This window comes from Dermacentor albipictus, chromosome 9 (assembly GCF_038994185.2).
Source record: "Dermacentor albipictus isolate Rhodes 1998 colony chromosome 9, USDA_Dalb.pri_finalv2, whole genome shotgun sequence".
Lineage (NCBI taxonomy): Eukaryota > Metazoa > Arthropoda > Arachnida > Ixodida > Ixodidae > Dermacentor > Dermacentor albipictus.
The window spans coordinates 45,773,059-45,788,379 of NC_091829.1; positions in this window are offsets into that span (position 1 = coordinate 45,773,059).

Sequence of the window (15,321 nt, forward strand, 5' to 3'; positions counted from 1 at the left end):
AAAATGCAAGAACGTCGCACTCACGCTCATAGGTGCCTACATTTCACCTTCGAGTCGATTTGACAGCTCAAGACTAGATGGAATTTTAACAGCGACACCTGGACCATGGGTTATTACCGGCGACTTCAATGCGCATCATCCGCTATGGGGAAGCTTAAAGATGGACTGTCGAGGAAGACGTGTACTATCCTTCGCGTCGGACCATGAGCTCTGCTGCCTAAATGATGGCAGTCCCACCTTCCTGCGGGGATTGACATACAGCAGCTGCCTGGACTTGACTTTTGTTTCGAGATGCCTCAGTGCCAGAGTGAAATGGTTCACGGACAACGAAACGCATGGTAGTGACCACGTTCCAACGTATGTTAAAATCGACGGCATACGCAAGTCACACTCTACTACAGTTCATCACATCGACTGGCCTAAATACACGTCGCTCATGGAGAAGAATTGCCAAGAGATCCGGGACTGTCTGCCTGGCAACATCGAGAAGCTAATTAACGCCGCTGCTCAAGAAGCCACAAGATCTTTTAGGCCTATTCCTAAATTTTCTGAATTCGAAGCAGAATTGGAGCGGCTTCGAGCAATCCGCCGTCGCGCGGAAAGAAGGTACAGGCGCACCAAGTCCATCTACGACCTAAGGGAGGCGAGACGCATACAGAAGAAGATCCAGCGTCGGATCAACTCCCTCCAGTCTCTAAGATGGAAAACCTTCTGTGATACCCTTGACCCGCATAAACCCCTGTCACATATATGGAGAACAGTGCGTGGTCTTCGAACATCACCGCAACAACGCCACCCTTTCAAATGCCTGGCTCTCTACCAAGGTCGCAGGGAGATCGACGTAGCGGACGACTTCTGTTTCAAGGTCGCTGGTCTACCGCCATCGTTCGCTACACGTGATCTCCGTGATGTTCCAATCTCGCGGGATTCTCGTATGGACAATCTGTTTTCCATCGAGGAGTTGCAGGCGGCGTTGGCAGCGTGCAGACGTTCCTCATCACCTGGGCCTGACGGGGTGACATACGCAGCTCTTGGAAACCTTGGTCACACAGCCCGGCATGCACTTCTAGACGTGTACAATAATTCATGGCGTGAAGGCGAAGTTCCAGCTGCATGGAAGTCCAGCCGCCTTGTGCCTTTGCTCAAGCCAGGTAAATCACCCCTAGACGTGGCGTCTTATCGTCCCATTGCTCTGGCCAGTTGTCTAGGCAAGGTGATGGAGAGGATGGTGCTGACGCGTCTAGAGTGGTATCTAGAACATTACAAGTTATATCCTGACGCTATGGCAGGCTTTCGACGCGGACGCTCTTCTATAGACAACGTCATAGATCTTGTCTCGTCTGTTCAGCACGAAAAAAGCCTCAGGAGACTGTCAGCGGCGATGTTCCTAGATGTTAAAGGCGCATATGACAACGTAACCCATCAAGCCATCCTGGACGCCTTGGGTGATGTCGGCCTAGGCGGCCTTGTTTTTCAGTGGATATCCAGCTTCTTGAAGGACAGGTCATTCTTTGTGCAAACAGAGGACGGTGCGTCATCACAACGCAACACCTACCGAGGCGTACCACAAGGCGGAGTCTTGAGCCCCACTCTATTTAACCTGGTGCTCATCGACCTGGTTCATACCCTTCCGGAATCCGTCCATGTGTCGATCTATGCAGACGATATATGCATTTGGTCATCAGGAGCGACGCGTCCTCAGGTGCGCGCCAGACTTCAAAAAGCGGCCACACTAACATCAGGTTATCTTCGAGCACGAGGTCTGGAGCTGTCCTGCGAGAAGTGCTCTATAGTCGCTTTCACGCGTAAAGCAATGAAACCATACGTTATCAGAATTAATGGACAGCCAATTGCCGACGAGAAGACGCACCGCTTTCTAGGAGTGATAATGGACCGAGACCTTTCCTGGAGTCCTCATATCTCCTACCTAAAAAGGAAATTAGTCATGATAACCCACGTGCTCAGATTTCTTGCGGGAAAGTCATGGGGTGCGTCTGTGAGTGCGATGCTCCAACTCTATAACGCACTGTTCCTAGGTCTCCTGCGCTATAGCTTACCTGTACTGGGTGGGACCGGCAAGACCAACCTCCGTGCCCTCCAATCTGTACAAGCTCAAGCTCTGCGAATTTGCCTTGGTCTTCCCAGATGTGCGTCCACGGCAGCAACAATAGCCATCGCGCATGACCACCCCATCAACACGTATCTTCAAGTCGACACTTTAAGGATGCATATCAGGCACTTCGCCCGACTTCCATCGCATCATCTCGCCTCCCTTCCTGCCGCTCGACCTCGTTCAGCGTTTAGCAAGATTATTGCTGCCAACCATGGAATTTTACCATCAAACTTCACGCCTGCAGCACGACCATCTCAACCGCTGTGGTGCCTCCATCCACTCCAGGCTCTTCTTGTTATTCCCGGTATCAAAAGGAAAACAGAGATGTCAACTTTTGCCCTCAGACAAACCGTGCTTTCAGTGCTACATGAACAGCACAGAGGACGCATCCATGTTTACACAGACGGTTCTGTATCCTCTAATAGTTCAGCTGGAGCAGTGGTGATTCCCACAGAGTGCGTCACCCTCAAATTCAAGACATCTCACATTACATCATCGACGGCTGCAGAACTCGCAGCTATCCATGCTGCTCTGGAGTTCATTGCTCAGAAATCATCGCATTCATGGTCCATCTTATGTGACTCAAAGGCAGCTCTTCAGTGTCTGATGTCCCCTTTAAACCATGGACCAAATGAGCAACTAGTCGTAGACATCCGACTACTCCACCATCACGCAATCAACAAGGGACACAACATCATCTACCAGTGGATACCGGGTCACTGTGGAATTTCAGGAAATGACAGTGCGGATGACGCTGCCCGGTCGGCTCATGATGGCGCCCAGATTATACCCATACCGCTGTCAAGAACAGATGCAGCAACAAGTCTTCGCTCCCTCGCCCGTGAGCTTACACAGAATCTGTGGAACACCAGTGAATTTACGAACGCACGTCTCCACAAATTGGATCCACGTCTGCAACTCCGCCTACCACCAGGGTTGCCACGAGCGGAAGCAACACTTCTGTGCCGCCTGTGGCTCGGCGTGGCATTCACGAACTCATATTCATTCCGCATTGGAATGGCCGACAGCCCTACTTGTGACACCTGCGACTGCGAGGAGACGATTGAACATCTCCTTTGTGACTGTCCCCGTTACGCAGTGCGAAGAACAGTGCTCGTGACTGCTCTCGCAAAACTGGACAATCGCCCCTTTACAGAGGAAAAAGCTCTAGGACATTGGTCCAGACGGGCTTCGGCATTCAAGGCCTTAAGGGCTTTGTTGAAGTTTTTAAGGACATGTGATTTGTGCGACCGCCTTTGAACGTTGTAGAGCGTAGTTTCGCGTTACTGTGTGAATTTCTTTTCTTTTTATTTTTTTCCTTTTCTTCTTCTTTCTCCTTTTATTCCCTTTACCCCTTTCCCCAGCACAGGGTAGCCAGCCGGTACTTACACTGGCTAACCTCCCTGTCTTTCCTCTCCTTTGCCTCCTCCTCCTCCTCCTTTGTTTTCTGGTAGAACGTTGGCAGCATAAGCGAGCGCCACCACTCACAGAACCGGGAGGCGGACGCGGAACGCCCTTTCTGCCGCAAGCGTCACGGTGATCTTTTGGGTGAAGACGACTGGTCAATAAATCCACACATGCTATCTGAAGGCATCGATGTTGCCGTATTCGAGACCATCGTTATGTAAAAAACGGGAAGGACGGGGATTAAGCGCAGCGCCCAATTTTTTTTTATTGGTCATATCATAACAAGCCAACAAACACTGACACCAAGGGCAGCCTAGGGGAAAGAACTTGTGCGCAATAAATGAAATAAAGAAACGATAAATTAATGGAAAATAAAGTGGATGAAAAAACAACTTGCCACAGGTAGGGACGGAACCCAGGGTTGTAGCAGAAAACATAATTACCCAATAAAGTGGACGAGGATACGGCACCGCGGAAGCTCAATTTGTAGAGCCTCGCACGCTAAATGCGAAGGTTGTCGGTTCGGCCTCCACCTGCGGCAATATGTTTTTTCATCCACTTTCATTTCCATTCATTTATAGTTCCTTTATTTCATTCATTAAGCGCAAGTAATTTCCCCTATGTTGTCCCTGGTGTCAGTGTTTGTTGGCTTCTTATCATATGACTAATAAAAAAATTTGGGCCCATCGGTTAATCCCCTTCCTTCTCGTTGATAATCAGAAAGCTGTTTTGGACCGTAAAACCCCATCATATAATTTTTTAAAGTGTTTCTTGCCAAAAGATTCATGAAAAATTGAACCTATTTTATTTATGAACAGCAGAAAGTGAGTTGAGGCTGAGAGAGGCAGCAGACGAGCCCCATGAAGCTACGATCATCTTCAAAGAGGCCGGGTGTGGACAGTTCACCTTGCATTGCTCCCCTAGGGACTGTAAACGGCATTCGTGTTATTTCTCGTGTACAGAAAACCTATTTTATTTATGAACAGCAGAAAGTGAGTTGAGGCTGAGAGAGGCAGCAGACGAGCCCCATGAAGCTACGATCATCTTCAAAGAGGCCGGGTGTGGACAGTTCACCTTGCATTGCTCCCCTAGGGACTGTAAACGGCATTCGTGTTATTTCTCGTGTACAGAACACTTATAAAAACTGACGCTTTCCTTCTATGTCATCACAACTTATCTGTATTACTGCACCAACCGGCATTACAACTCGGCCAGTCATGCAGTGGAAAGCCAGTGCATTCAAGTACTAGTAGTAGTAGTAGTGGTAGTAGTAGCAGGAGCAACAATGGTGGTAATAATAGTAGTAGTAGCACGAGCTGCATTGGTGGTAGTAGTAGTAGTAGTAGTAGTAGTAGTAGTAGTAGTAGTAGTAGTAGTAGTAGTAGTAGTAGTAGTAGTAGTAGTAGTAGTAGTAGCAGCAGTAGTAGTAGTAGTAGTAGTAGTAGTAGTAGTAGTAGTAGTAGTAGTAGTAGTAGTAGTAGTAATAGTAGTAGTAGTAGTAGTAGAAGTAGTCAGGGTCGTAGTAGCATCATATGCGTACTCGCGAATAACTCTTCAACCATTAAAACTACAGAATGAGTGATAACGCAATAGAAGCGCTATCGAAGACGGCAGAAAATTAGGTGGGGGGATGAAAAGTAAATTTGCAGCTGGAACTTGGAATCGGCTACGGCAAGACAAGGATAATTCAAACCGTTCGGATAGAACTTCTTTCTGTAGCGGACATAAAAATAGGCTCATGATCATGATGACTAGCAAAAGGTTATTTTTAATTATAAGTATAAAAGATATTTTAAAAAATAGGAACGGAAATGCCAGAAGTTCGCGGTGTGTTTGAAGCAGAATCAGAGATCACCGCAGTGTGACTGCACATATGAATCATGACTCCTTGTAACATATTCAATTTCTCATTTTATATTTCCAGTGAAAACCCGCGAAATGGAGAAGCAGAGTTCTATCTTATTTCTTAGCAGATAAATTCGAACTATATATCATGAGGCCATCGATGAAAGTGTTACACCATTAGGTGGCCAGAAACACCACCAAAGCTGCGCTGAAGACACAAACAACTACATCGCCTGGAGCGAAGACCAAGACAATATTGCACATCAGTATTGCACGCACCTACCAAATACAACACGCACATTTAAAGGTACCACTGCGAGTGCGTGCTACCAATGCTAATAATGTCAATGACCATATTATACTCACCATGTACTAAGGACACGTCGACACCGTCCTCTCCACAAGCCCTCAGTATGCCTCGGGTGTGACGAAATTCAAGTTTCTCTCCCGGTAGACTGCGATGACCTCACCATTGCACGCAACCGCACAGTGTGGAACTATGGCATACCAACTATCTCTCGAGTGGGGAGTGCGAACCACAACTGACAACTGATCTGACCTCTCTCTCTCTCTCTCTCTCTATATATATATATATATATATATATATATATATATATATATATATATATATATATATATATATATATATATATATATATATATATATATATATATATATATATATATATATATATCACGGCTGTGCCTGGTAGCAACAGTACAGCGCCCATGCCGAATGCCCATTTGCTGCAAACAATTTTTAATAATTAAACAAATTATCGTACTCCATGTTTTAGACTACAGCATAAATGTATCGCTAGTTTACGTAATAGCATTGCGAGGTTGTACGCAACGAAGCACAATCAACATAAGTTACTTGCAATATTCCCGAGAAAAAAAGGCAGAAGATGTGTGCGAGGTTCGGAGAGTTACAACTTCAATTTCCAGCGTAGCTCTTTCTTTCGAACAGTCACGATAAAAGTTTCAGTTTCTTTTGACTGTATTGCATACCTTAATAAGTTCCCTGTTTATATATGACTGTTCTCTTTGAAGCCTTGTCCGCAAGTAATTCTTTGGACGACTCCTTGCTGGGAATTCTTAAAAAGCCAGTGTTTCAACAGCAAACATTACTTGGCCATAATGTTAACCATGGTGTCCTACGTTCCTCCCTCCCCCCCTCCCCCCCCCGCCACCTCCCCATCACAATTTAGCTAGATTTGATATCGGCTGAATTCACAGTTTTCTCAGGGCGGCGGGATAAATTCTCTGTTCGCAAATCACATTCATAAACTCCGGATCCCTTATATCCGTAATTTACTGCAAATGCCATAATTATTCCTCTGTCTTTGAAGTTTACCTACATATTGTCCATAATGCACCTTTGATTGGCGCCAACTATAAACAATATATTTTGCTTAGTTCCCCGCCGACATCGCTGAAACCAAGTCGAAACATGTTTTGACGCTTGAAAATAGGGAAAGAAATTTCCATTTTTTCCCCATCAATAATTATCATCAGTAATATTCGCAACGCTTATAACTGGACCAGGAACGTAAGCATTTCTTGTCGCACACTGTAGTTGCCATGACCCCCGTTCGATTTCCACAAAATATAAACCTAGCATAGTATAGCTAGATGACAGCAGCAATAACACATTCCGTGACACTTGAAGAAGAATTTTTTCTGCAAGGTCTGTCTTTGATCCAGCCATACTTCGCACAGACAGTTTTCATAGTGTGACACCATTTTTCGCAAAATTTGGTCTTGGTGGCTTTTGTAGTACTGCAGGCCACAGGGCTAAATTCTCTGTCGCTCATTAGGCACGCTCATAACACTCTAGAGTGCTCGCATACGTAATTTCTTGCGAACTCTCAGATATCTTGAACATCATCTACACTTCACCCATTAACTTATCCTCACAGTTACCATACCAAACAAATCTGTTTCTTCTCAGGCGAAACTAATATATCACGCTTGAAAAAGTAAAAAAAAATGACGGCTAAATAATTATTCTTAACGCTTCTAAATAAACCAGAAACATTAACACATTAAATGCTGCCTATTCCATCAAAGTATATAATGTATGAAACGCTAAGTTCTCTCGGAACATTGGGAAACCTAGCTAACAGCAGCAGCGTTATACTTTCGAACATTTTCTTTTGATTTTTTTACGCTGTATTTGATCAACACCCATTTACCACCGCACACAAACTTGGCGTACTGTTCACCTTATGTTCGCAAAATTTGAACTCAATTGTAGTTGTAATTATGCCAGCGCAGCCTGTCTAACTCTCACACTGGTCGTAAAACAGATCAATAACGCTATGGACTACTTACATACGTATTCTACTCGAAAATGCGCATTTTAACACACCCATTTGAAACATTGCCTACACATTTATCCATAGCATGCCCATAATTTTCTCTCATATATTAACAAGATGCCTTGTTTAGCTCACTGTGGGCACCGGAGAAACAAATTACGAATGTCGTATGATGCACGAAAAAACACATGGAAAAAAGAGTATTTAGTAATCACCTGCAACACTTCCATTTAAGGCAGGAAAGTGAAAGTTTCGCAACGCATTGCATTTAAATTGTCCCCATTTTCGCGGAATACCAACCATCGCTTGTGCTGTTGTTTTAGGAGTCTACGAAACATTTAGATTTGCGGCAGTATGACACTCTGGAACTCTTCAATGAGCAACTTTCTACAAAGGCTGTAATGAACCCACACATAAGAAACACCAAATCGCTTGTCACTGAGAACATTGCTTCGCAGTTCGAACAAATATGAACACCGTGCCCCGCATATTTTACCTAGGATACCGAGGGAAAATAACTAAATGCCGTGTATAACGCATGGCGATTGGGAGAAAGTCACTATAAGTAACTCTCTTCAAAGCAGATCAGCAACCTACAAAGTGCGAGTTTACGGTACTCGTCACAAATAAACGTTGTCCTCATTTTTCAATATAAGGAATCTCTGCTGCTTTCTTTCTCCTGCCGGGAAACTAGTAATAGTGCACTTCTTATTTAAAGACAGCCAGGAAATGAAATTATCAAAGGCTGAAGTGACACATTCCTTTAGTAAAAATTCACGTAAGTGTTCTATTGGAATTGAAATGGATTTGCACGTTTCACCGAGGGCATATTCAACAGCATATCTACAATAAGTCGTGATTACACGATGAAAATGGCGAGTTATACCTGTAGGAGGTTTGATTAGATCGTTGATGGTGTTAATATACTGAGAATGCAATGCTACGTAGGATACCTCTACACAGAGATAAAACAGTTCCAGCATTTGATAAACCAACGATTTCATGCCGTAAGGCACGCCAGTCGCTGGGCGCGACTGATTGTGACACTTTATGAGGACCTCCCCCTTGCCCGCAAGTTAAATGTACCTAGCTGACTGTGGTTTTTGAGTACGGAAATATCGGTCCCAAAACTTGGGCATGATGCACGTGATGCCGCTCCAGGGCGTCCTGAGAAGGCGCAAAAGGCAATCCTCTCTCCAAGCAGGGCATTCATAGTAAAAAAAGGCATTACTTATGTGGTGACTATATTAAGAATGAAAATTTAGCTTCAGCTGTAGTTGAACCTAGCGTGCATGCGCGTGTGTTTGTCCGGTCCAGCGGAAGCCGACCAGCAAATGCACAATTATGGAGACTTAGTGCCCACTATAACTGCTAAGGCTATAAAATAAGCTTTGAGAAAACCGGCACACTCACACAATCGAATGTATTTTTGAAACTTTGTAGTTGCAGTTCACAAAACGGGAACAGCACCAATACGCTTACGCGTAAGCCGCGTCTCCGAAATGAAGCGTTACTGTAAATTTTGTCATTGTCTTGTTCATTAATATAAGGCCCATAATCCAGCGGTTATATCAAAGAAATCTTTTGAAATTCAAAACTCAAAGCATGTCCTCAGTCGGTCACACTACTGCTGCTGTTGGAGCCGAATTCAGCCAGGGCAAGCCGACTTGCTCTATCTTGAAAAGACTCCGCACATGGTCTGGCTACTTTGTGGATATGGCCTTTGCAATTATTTACGATTAGCAGCAATCTTAAAACAACCATGGTTGGGCAAGACTCTTCATTGTCTCTTCCGATCTTTTAAGCTAACGCATCGTATTCAAGAGAAGTGCGTGCGTGAAGCTTTTCCGATGAAGTATTGTTGCCAATTGTGCATAACAAAGATGCAGCTGTTTAATTTCTGAACAACATAAGCCAAGCTTTGTTAGCTCTGCAGGTGACAGGTGTACTTGTTTATCTTTCATCGGGTGATCGCGTTTCACTATCTAACAAATGTTAACGATATGCGCAGGAGGTGCCTATGGCGTCGGAACAAAAAACTGAAGTAGCGTCATTCATGTCAGAGTGCAGGCACTGCCTCTCTCGTGCGTTTTGTGGATCGTAAATCGAGTTGGTTGAGGTGCGGCGCCCGTCGAGCAAGGCCCTCGGCAGGAAATAGAAAGAGGGAGGGAGGGAGGGAAAGGAATAGGAAAGGCAGGGAGGTCAACCAGATATCAGCCTCCGGTTTGCTACCCTATCCTGGGGATGGGAGGTAACGGTAAATATGATGACAGAGAAGAAAATGCTAAAAAAGCAGGGCAGGAAAGATGTTCAATCTTCAATTCCAAGCGAAGGAATAATGTGAAAAGGTAACATTGAGTACGATGATGGAGCGTGTACGTAGACGCAAGTGGCATGATTTTTTTTCTCGTCTCAAAGTGAAGTGAAGACCGAAATTTATTTTATTATTACTATCGCTTTTTCATAAAATCTCACACCCGTAACCTAAAAGACAGTTCACCAATTTTATTTTTTCCTCTATATTTGGGCCCGTTATGACGTTTCAATTTTCAATGCTTGCTAAAACTGAGCCATTTCTTATGAAAAATTACTTCAACGAGAAATCATTAATAATGGTCCCATTCAAACGCTGTCAAAATCCCTGACATATTGGCAAGCCAGAGGCGGGAAATTCAGACACAGTCACTGCATTGTTTATTTTTCTAGCTTATTCTCATATTAAAGGGAGTTTCCATTTGTAAAGCCAATTTTGCCATGCTCCCTAACATTTTTTGTACGATGTTAAGCATCAAAACTTTCAGCTAAACTGACATAAAATTTATTGAGAGAAAATATTTGCGGCAATCATCAGTTGGACTCATGCGTCCAGAGAATGCACTGTCATGAAATATCCCAGCAAAAAGGCTGTCTTCGAAATTCAGAGTAAAAGAAAACAAGAAACTTGTACAGAAGCATTTCTTCTTACAATGAGACAGAGAGTCAAGTCAGTGTGTTCTTTTCCAGAGAAAAGCTAGGGCTCGAATAATTTCTACCAATATGCCATGAAAATCAGATGAAACTAGTACAGGAGGGTGCGTTAACTCTGACACCAAGAAACGCAAGTCCAGAGTTGCTGTTCGAAAGTTCTGCACTGATTTGTCAAGCTTTCGGCTCACGCGCATTTAAGCATTGCTTGAGACAACAAATACGCACGACTCGGGCGTGCATGTGTAACGCTCACGACAACATATGCAACATTAGCACTTCGAGCACGCGTACTTCAGCACACACGGGAATACAGAAAAAGCGCGACACAGGCATGTTCTACACGTTGAAAAAGGGCAACAAAATTGACGGCGGCGCCCCCCCCCCCCCCCCTAGAACCGCGGTGGAGCTCAACTGCAATCAATTGTCCACATTTAAATTAAGGTTACGTTTTGAACTGCCTCTAACTCAAATGCGAATCTGATCATCGCGACGTTAAAGAGCGCAGGGGCAATGACCGACCCCGGTGGGACTCCAGGAGCGTGTACGCCCGTCCAATGTCTTGCTATACGAAGTGGAGTTGCTAAAATTCGCCCGTGCTGTGCTTTAACTATGTATTGAGAAAGTGCGTCTATTATTTACGTGCTGTAGGCGAGCACCAAGTCTCGAACGCATGCCTGTCAGTGAGTAAAGCAACTCAAGGACTCCGTGGAACTGTAGCACTTCTGACGGAAACGGAAGAGCAGTATGGCCTTTGATACTAAACAAAGCGCGCGTTCGACATCTTGGAGGCCTTAAGCAAAAAACAATAATATAGTTTTCAGAGTCGCAAAAGATGTCAGCGCTTCACAAACAGATGACCAATCCCTGCGAGGTTAGTGCGGGACATGGGAGTTCACAATACCCTGTTGGGACTCCTACAACGTGTGAAAAGCCGTGGGAAGTGGTAATCATTTTGTTGACAGAAACGCGGCCATAGCAGTTGTGTTCACCTGTGGAGCGTTGCGTGATGGTGAAACGTCATGTATCTATGCGTACAACGCTGCGACCAGTGCTGAGGAGGTATTCTGTAAGAATCCACCTAGTGGACATGTCCATTTCGTCTGCTGTTGAAGTTCTGATTGGCTGGGTTGGGCAGCACGTCCACAGCAGCGAGGCGCAACAACAAATAAGCACTTCAGCAGAAGACGAAATGGACATGTTCACTAGGTGGAGTCTTGCAGAATACTTCCCCTGGACAGTGTCGAAAATACATGTATCTTAGATACTGTCTTAGATACCTTTTGGTTATCATCTATGCGAATCACGATATGTCTGCTATGACGTGTATCAGCATCTATATTTCCAATACATGAAAGAATGCATCTTGCAACTTAAGATAAAAGATACTGCTATCACAACGTCAGTACGAGAAACTAAAAACACGGGCAGGAGTCCGCTTCTCAAGCTAATACTCTTCCGCTAAGCCACCACAATAACAAATTGACATTCACTTTAGCATATGCCAAAAAGGGTGAAGGTGAAGAAAGCCTGCGCGCTCAAGGGACATTCGATAAATTACTTGACATTCTCATTAGTATGAGTTGTTACTCCTTATTACTTATTTTCTGCTACCATAGGTCGTGAGTACGAGTGTCTTAATTGATGCTACTTTAATTAAATTGGATTTAATGAACTTTGCGCTAATTAACACCAACTATCGTGGGTTCGGCTTCCACTAAAAGGTCCTGGGTTCCAGTGCTTTCCTTACCATTATAGTATTTAACTTTACCTTAATCAACTTCGCCCTAACACCGAAGGTCGTGGCTTCCACGTAGGCTAGAGGGTTCGCTCCCACCGAAGGTCATGGGTTCCAGTGCCTGAATGAAGCCTACTTTGCCTTTTCCTAGCATGATGAGCGGCATCAGGGTCAGCTGTGGAATAAGACGAAGAATTCAATTCAATTCAATTCAAGTTTATTTGCATCCATACATGTACAGATGACAGGAGTACAGACAAAAAGCCAAATGAATTCGGCTTGACGGGGTCTGTACCCCCTACAAAAAGGGCACTGTGCACAATAAAGAGAACACAAACATACGGTAATGTATAAACGAGAAAAAAAAGTGAACATTAGTGAACATTGTGTAACAGAAATGCATACGGGTAAAAAATCAACAATAGAATGCTGCAAGAAATTGTATTACAGGAAGCGAATGGTATGAAATGACACAAATAATACAGCCTTGAAATTCACATCAATACATAAGTTATTGACAAGCAGAGAAAATTAGTTAAGCGTTCATGGCGTCAGTGTATACGAGAGCAAAAAAATTAAAAAGAAAGGGATACACAATGAGCCTATTGAAAGGAGAGATGGGTGTCTATTGAGTTTCCAATGAGTTTAACAAAGATGGCAGTGTGTGGCGTAACATTTGTTGACCGTAGTTAGTGCGCGCTTTAGGAACGTACCATGTTTCTCTGTGACGTGTGTTGTAAATGTTAGAATTCATTGTCAATAGAGATAAATGCTCGAAAAATTTCGTGTTCTGTTTTTTCGCAGTAGTGAAACGCTTGAGTAAAATACTACGATACATGGAGGTGACCGGTTGTAAACTAAGGGCGCTAAAAAGGGGCTGCGTATGAGCGTCATATGAAGAATTGGCGATAGCGCGCACGGCTTTCTTCTGCAATAGAATAAGTTTGGTCATGTTAGACATCGTGGTGTTTCCCCAGACTAAGTGACAGTAATTCAGATGGGACAGGAAGAGAGAGTTATAAAGCAATTTTTTGACGCTCAAGGGAAGAAAAAATCGAAGTTTCGTTAGTATTCCCACAACACGAGCGATTTTGTTAGCAACTGAGTCTGTATAAAGATTCCAAAGTAAGTTTTCTCGAAATACGACCCCGAGGCATTTAATAGATGGCACAATGTTGATAGTCGAGGAACCCATTAGCAAATGGCTGTCAATGTGGGCATTTTTGTTTTTAGGTTGAAAAAGTACAGCCTTTGTCTTGTTTTTATTTATAGACAGTGAATTCAATGAACTCCATCGATTAAGTTTACTTAAAGCAGCGTTCGCAAGAGCCAACAGGTCCCTCGCACAACCAGATGTAAAAAACAGACTAGTGTCATCAGCGTATATGATGAATCGGGCAGTGGTGTCAATATTAATTATGTCGTTTATGTAAATGTTGAATAACAAAGGTCCAAGAATGCTTCCTTGAGGTACACCAGAATGAATGGGTCAGTTATCCGAAATACAGTTATTTATTGAAATTCTTTGGCACCTGAACTGCAGATAGCTTTTGATTAAGCCAAGGAAGGGGCCCCTGAAACCGTAAATTTCATGTTTTGTTAGCAGAGTGGTATGGTTAATTGTATCAAAGGCCTTTGAAAAATCGATGAAAATGCCTAGTGTGACTAAATTGTGCTCAAATGCTTGTAGTATTAGTTCCTTTTGTGTTAGTAGAGCTAGCTCTGTCGAGCGACCCTTCCGGAAACCAAACTGACAGTCAGTAATAATATTGTGTTTTTCGCAGAAAGCGGTCATTCTCAGTGTTATTAATTTTTCTAGGCACTTTGAAAATACAGGCAATATGGATATTGGTCTGTAGTTGGACAGGTTGTTTTTATCACCGGCTTTGAAGAGCACTGTAACCTTTGCGAGCTGCATGCGCTTGGGAAATATACCGTTGACAAAGCACAGATTATACACATGCTCAAGAACTGGGCATATCAGATCTAAAACGTGCTTTACGGGGCGTATTTGCAGGTCGTCAACATCGCAGCTTTTACTATTTCGCAAAGCGGAGAACGTGAGATAAATTTCTTCGGCGCTAGTTGGAAGTAAAAAAGCACTATCACAATTTCTGGAATGGAGGTACTCTGCGGAGCGTGGATCGTGCAAACTATTTACGAGCGACACAAGGTAATTATTGTAGCGTTCCTATTTAAAGGACACAGTAGACGTAAAGCATTGCTGTGGAACTGGCGTCCATCTTGTCTATATTTTTATTTCCACTTCATTCTTCTCTTCTCCTGTCTCCCGGTTCTCGCGCTTCTTCATCTTCTATTCGAAGGCTCATACCGCTTCACCCTTCCAGGTTTCTTTTGCTAACCCCTCCTGGGGTAATACTTGAAAACGTTTCCAATCGAAGCACATTCAACTGCGCCCCGTTCACCAATGTACCACACAGTCTTCAATATTCCTTTCTGAGTGGCTGTCTTTGTCACAGAGTAAGGACCATAAAATTTGGCACTGGATTCTCTTACTCCTTTCCTAACTAGAATGAGGTCGGTGACTTGAATGTCTGGGATATCTAAGCAATGTCTCTTGTCAAAATTTTGTTTCATTCGTTTACGGTACCTCTCCTCCTGCGATTTTTGTTTCCTCTCCTCGACGATCTTGAGATTTTCTAACAGCCCCAATTCACGGTCCGCCTGAAGAATAGGGGTCTCTCCTGAAGAAGCGAACTGCGGGCTACATCCCAAGCCACTGGTGTAGGAGCGATTGTGATGTCGTACAGCTGCTTCTAAAGAGCATTTCCAACCACCAGGGAAACTATCGTACATCCTGATGTATTGTTTTACATCTCGTATAGCACGCTCTGCAAGCCCATTCGCTGCGGGATGGTATGGCGCACAGAATTTGATTGATATATTATGGTCTCGAGCCCATCTTGCTA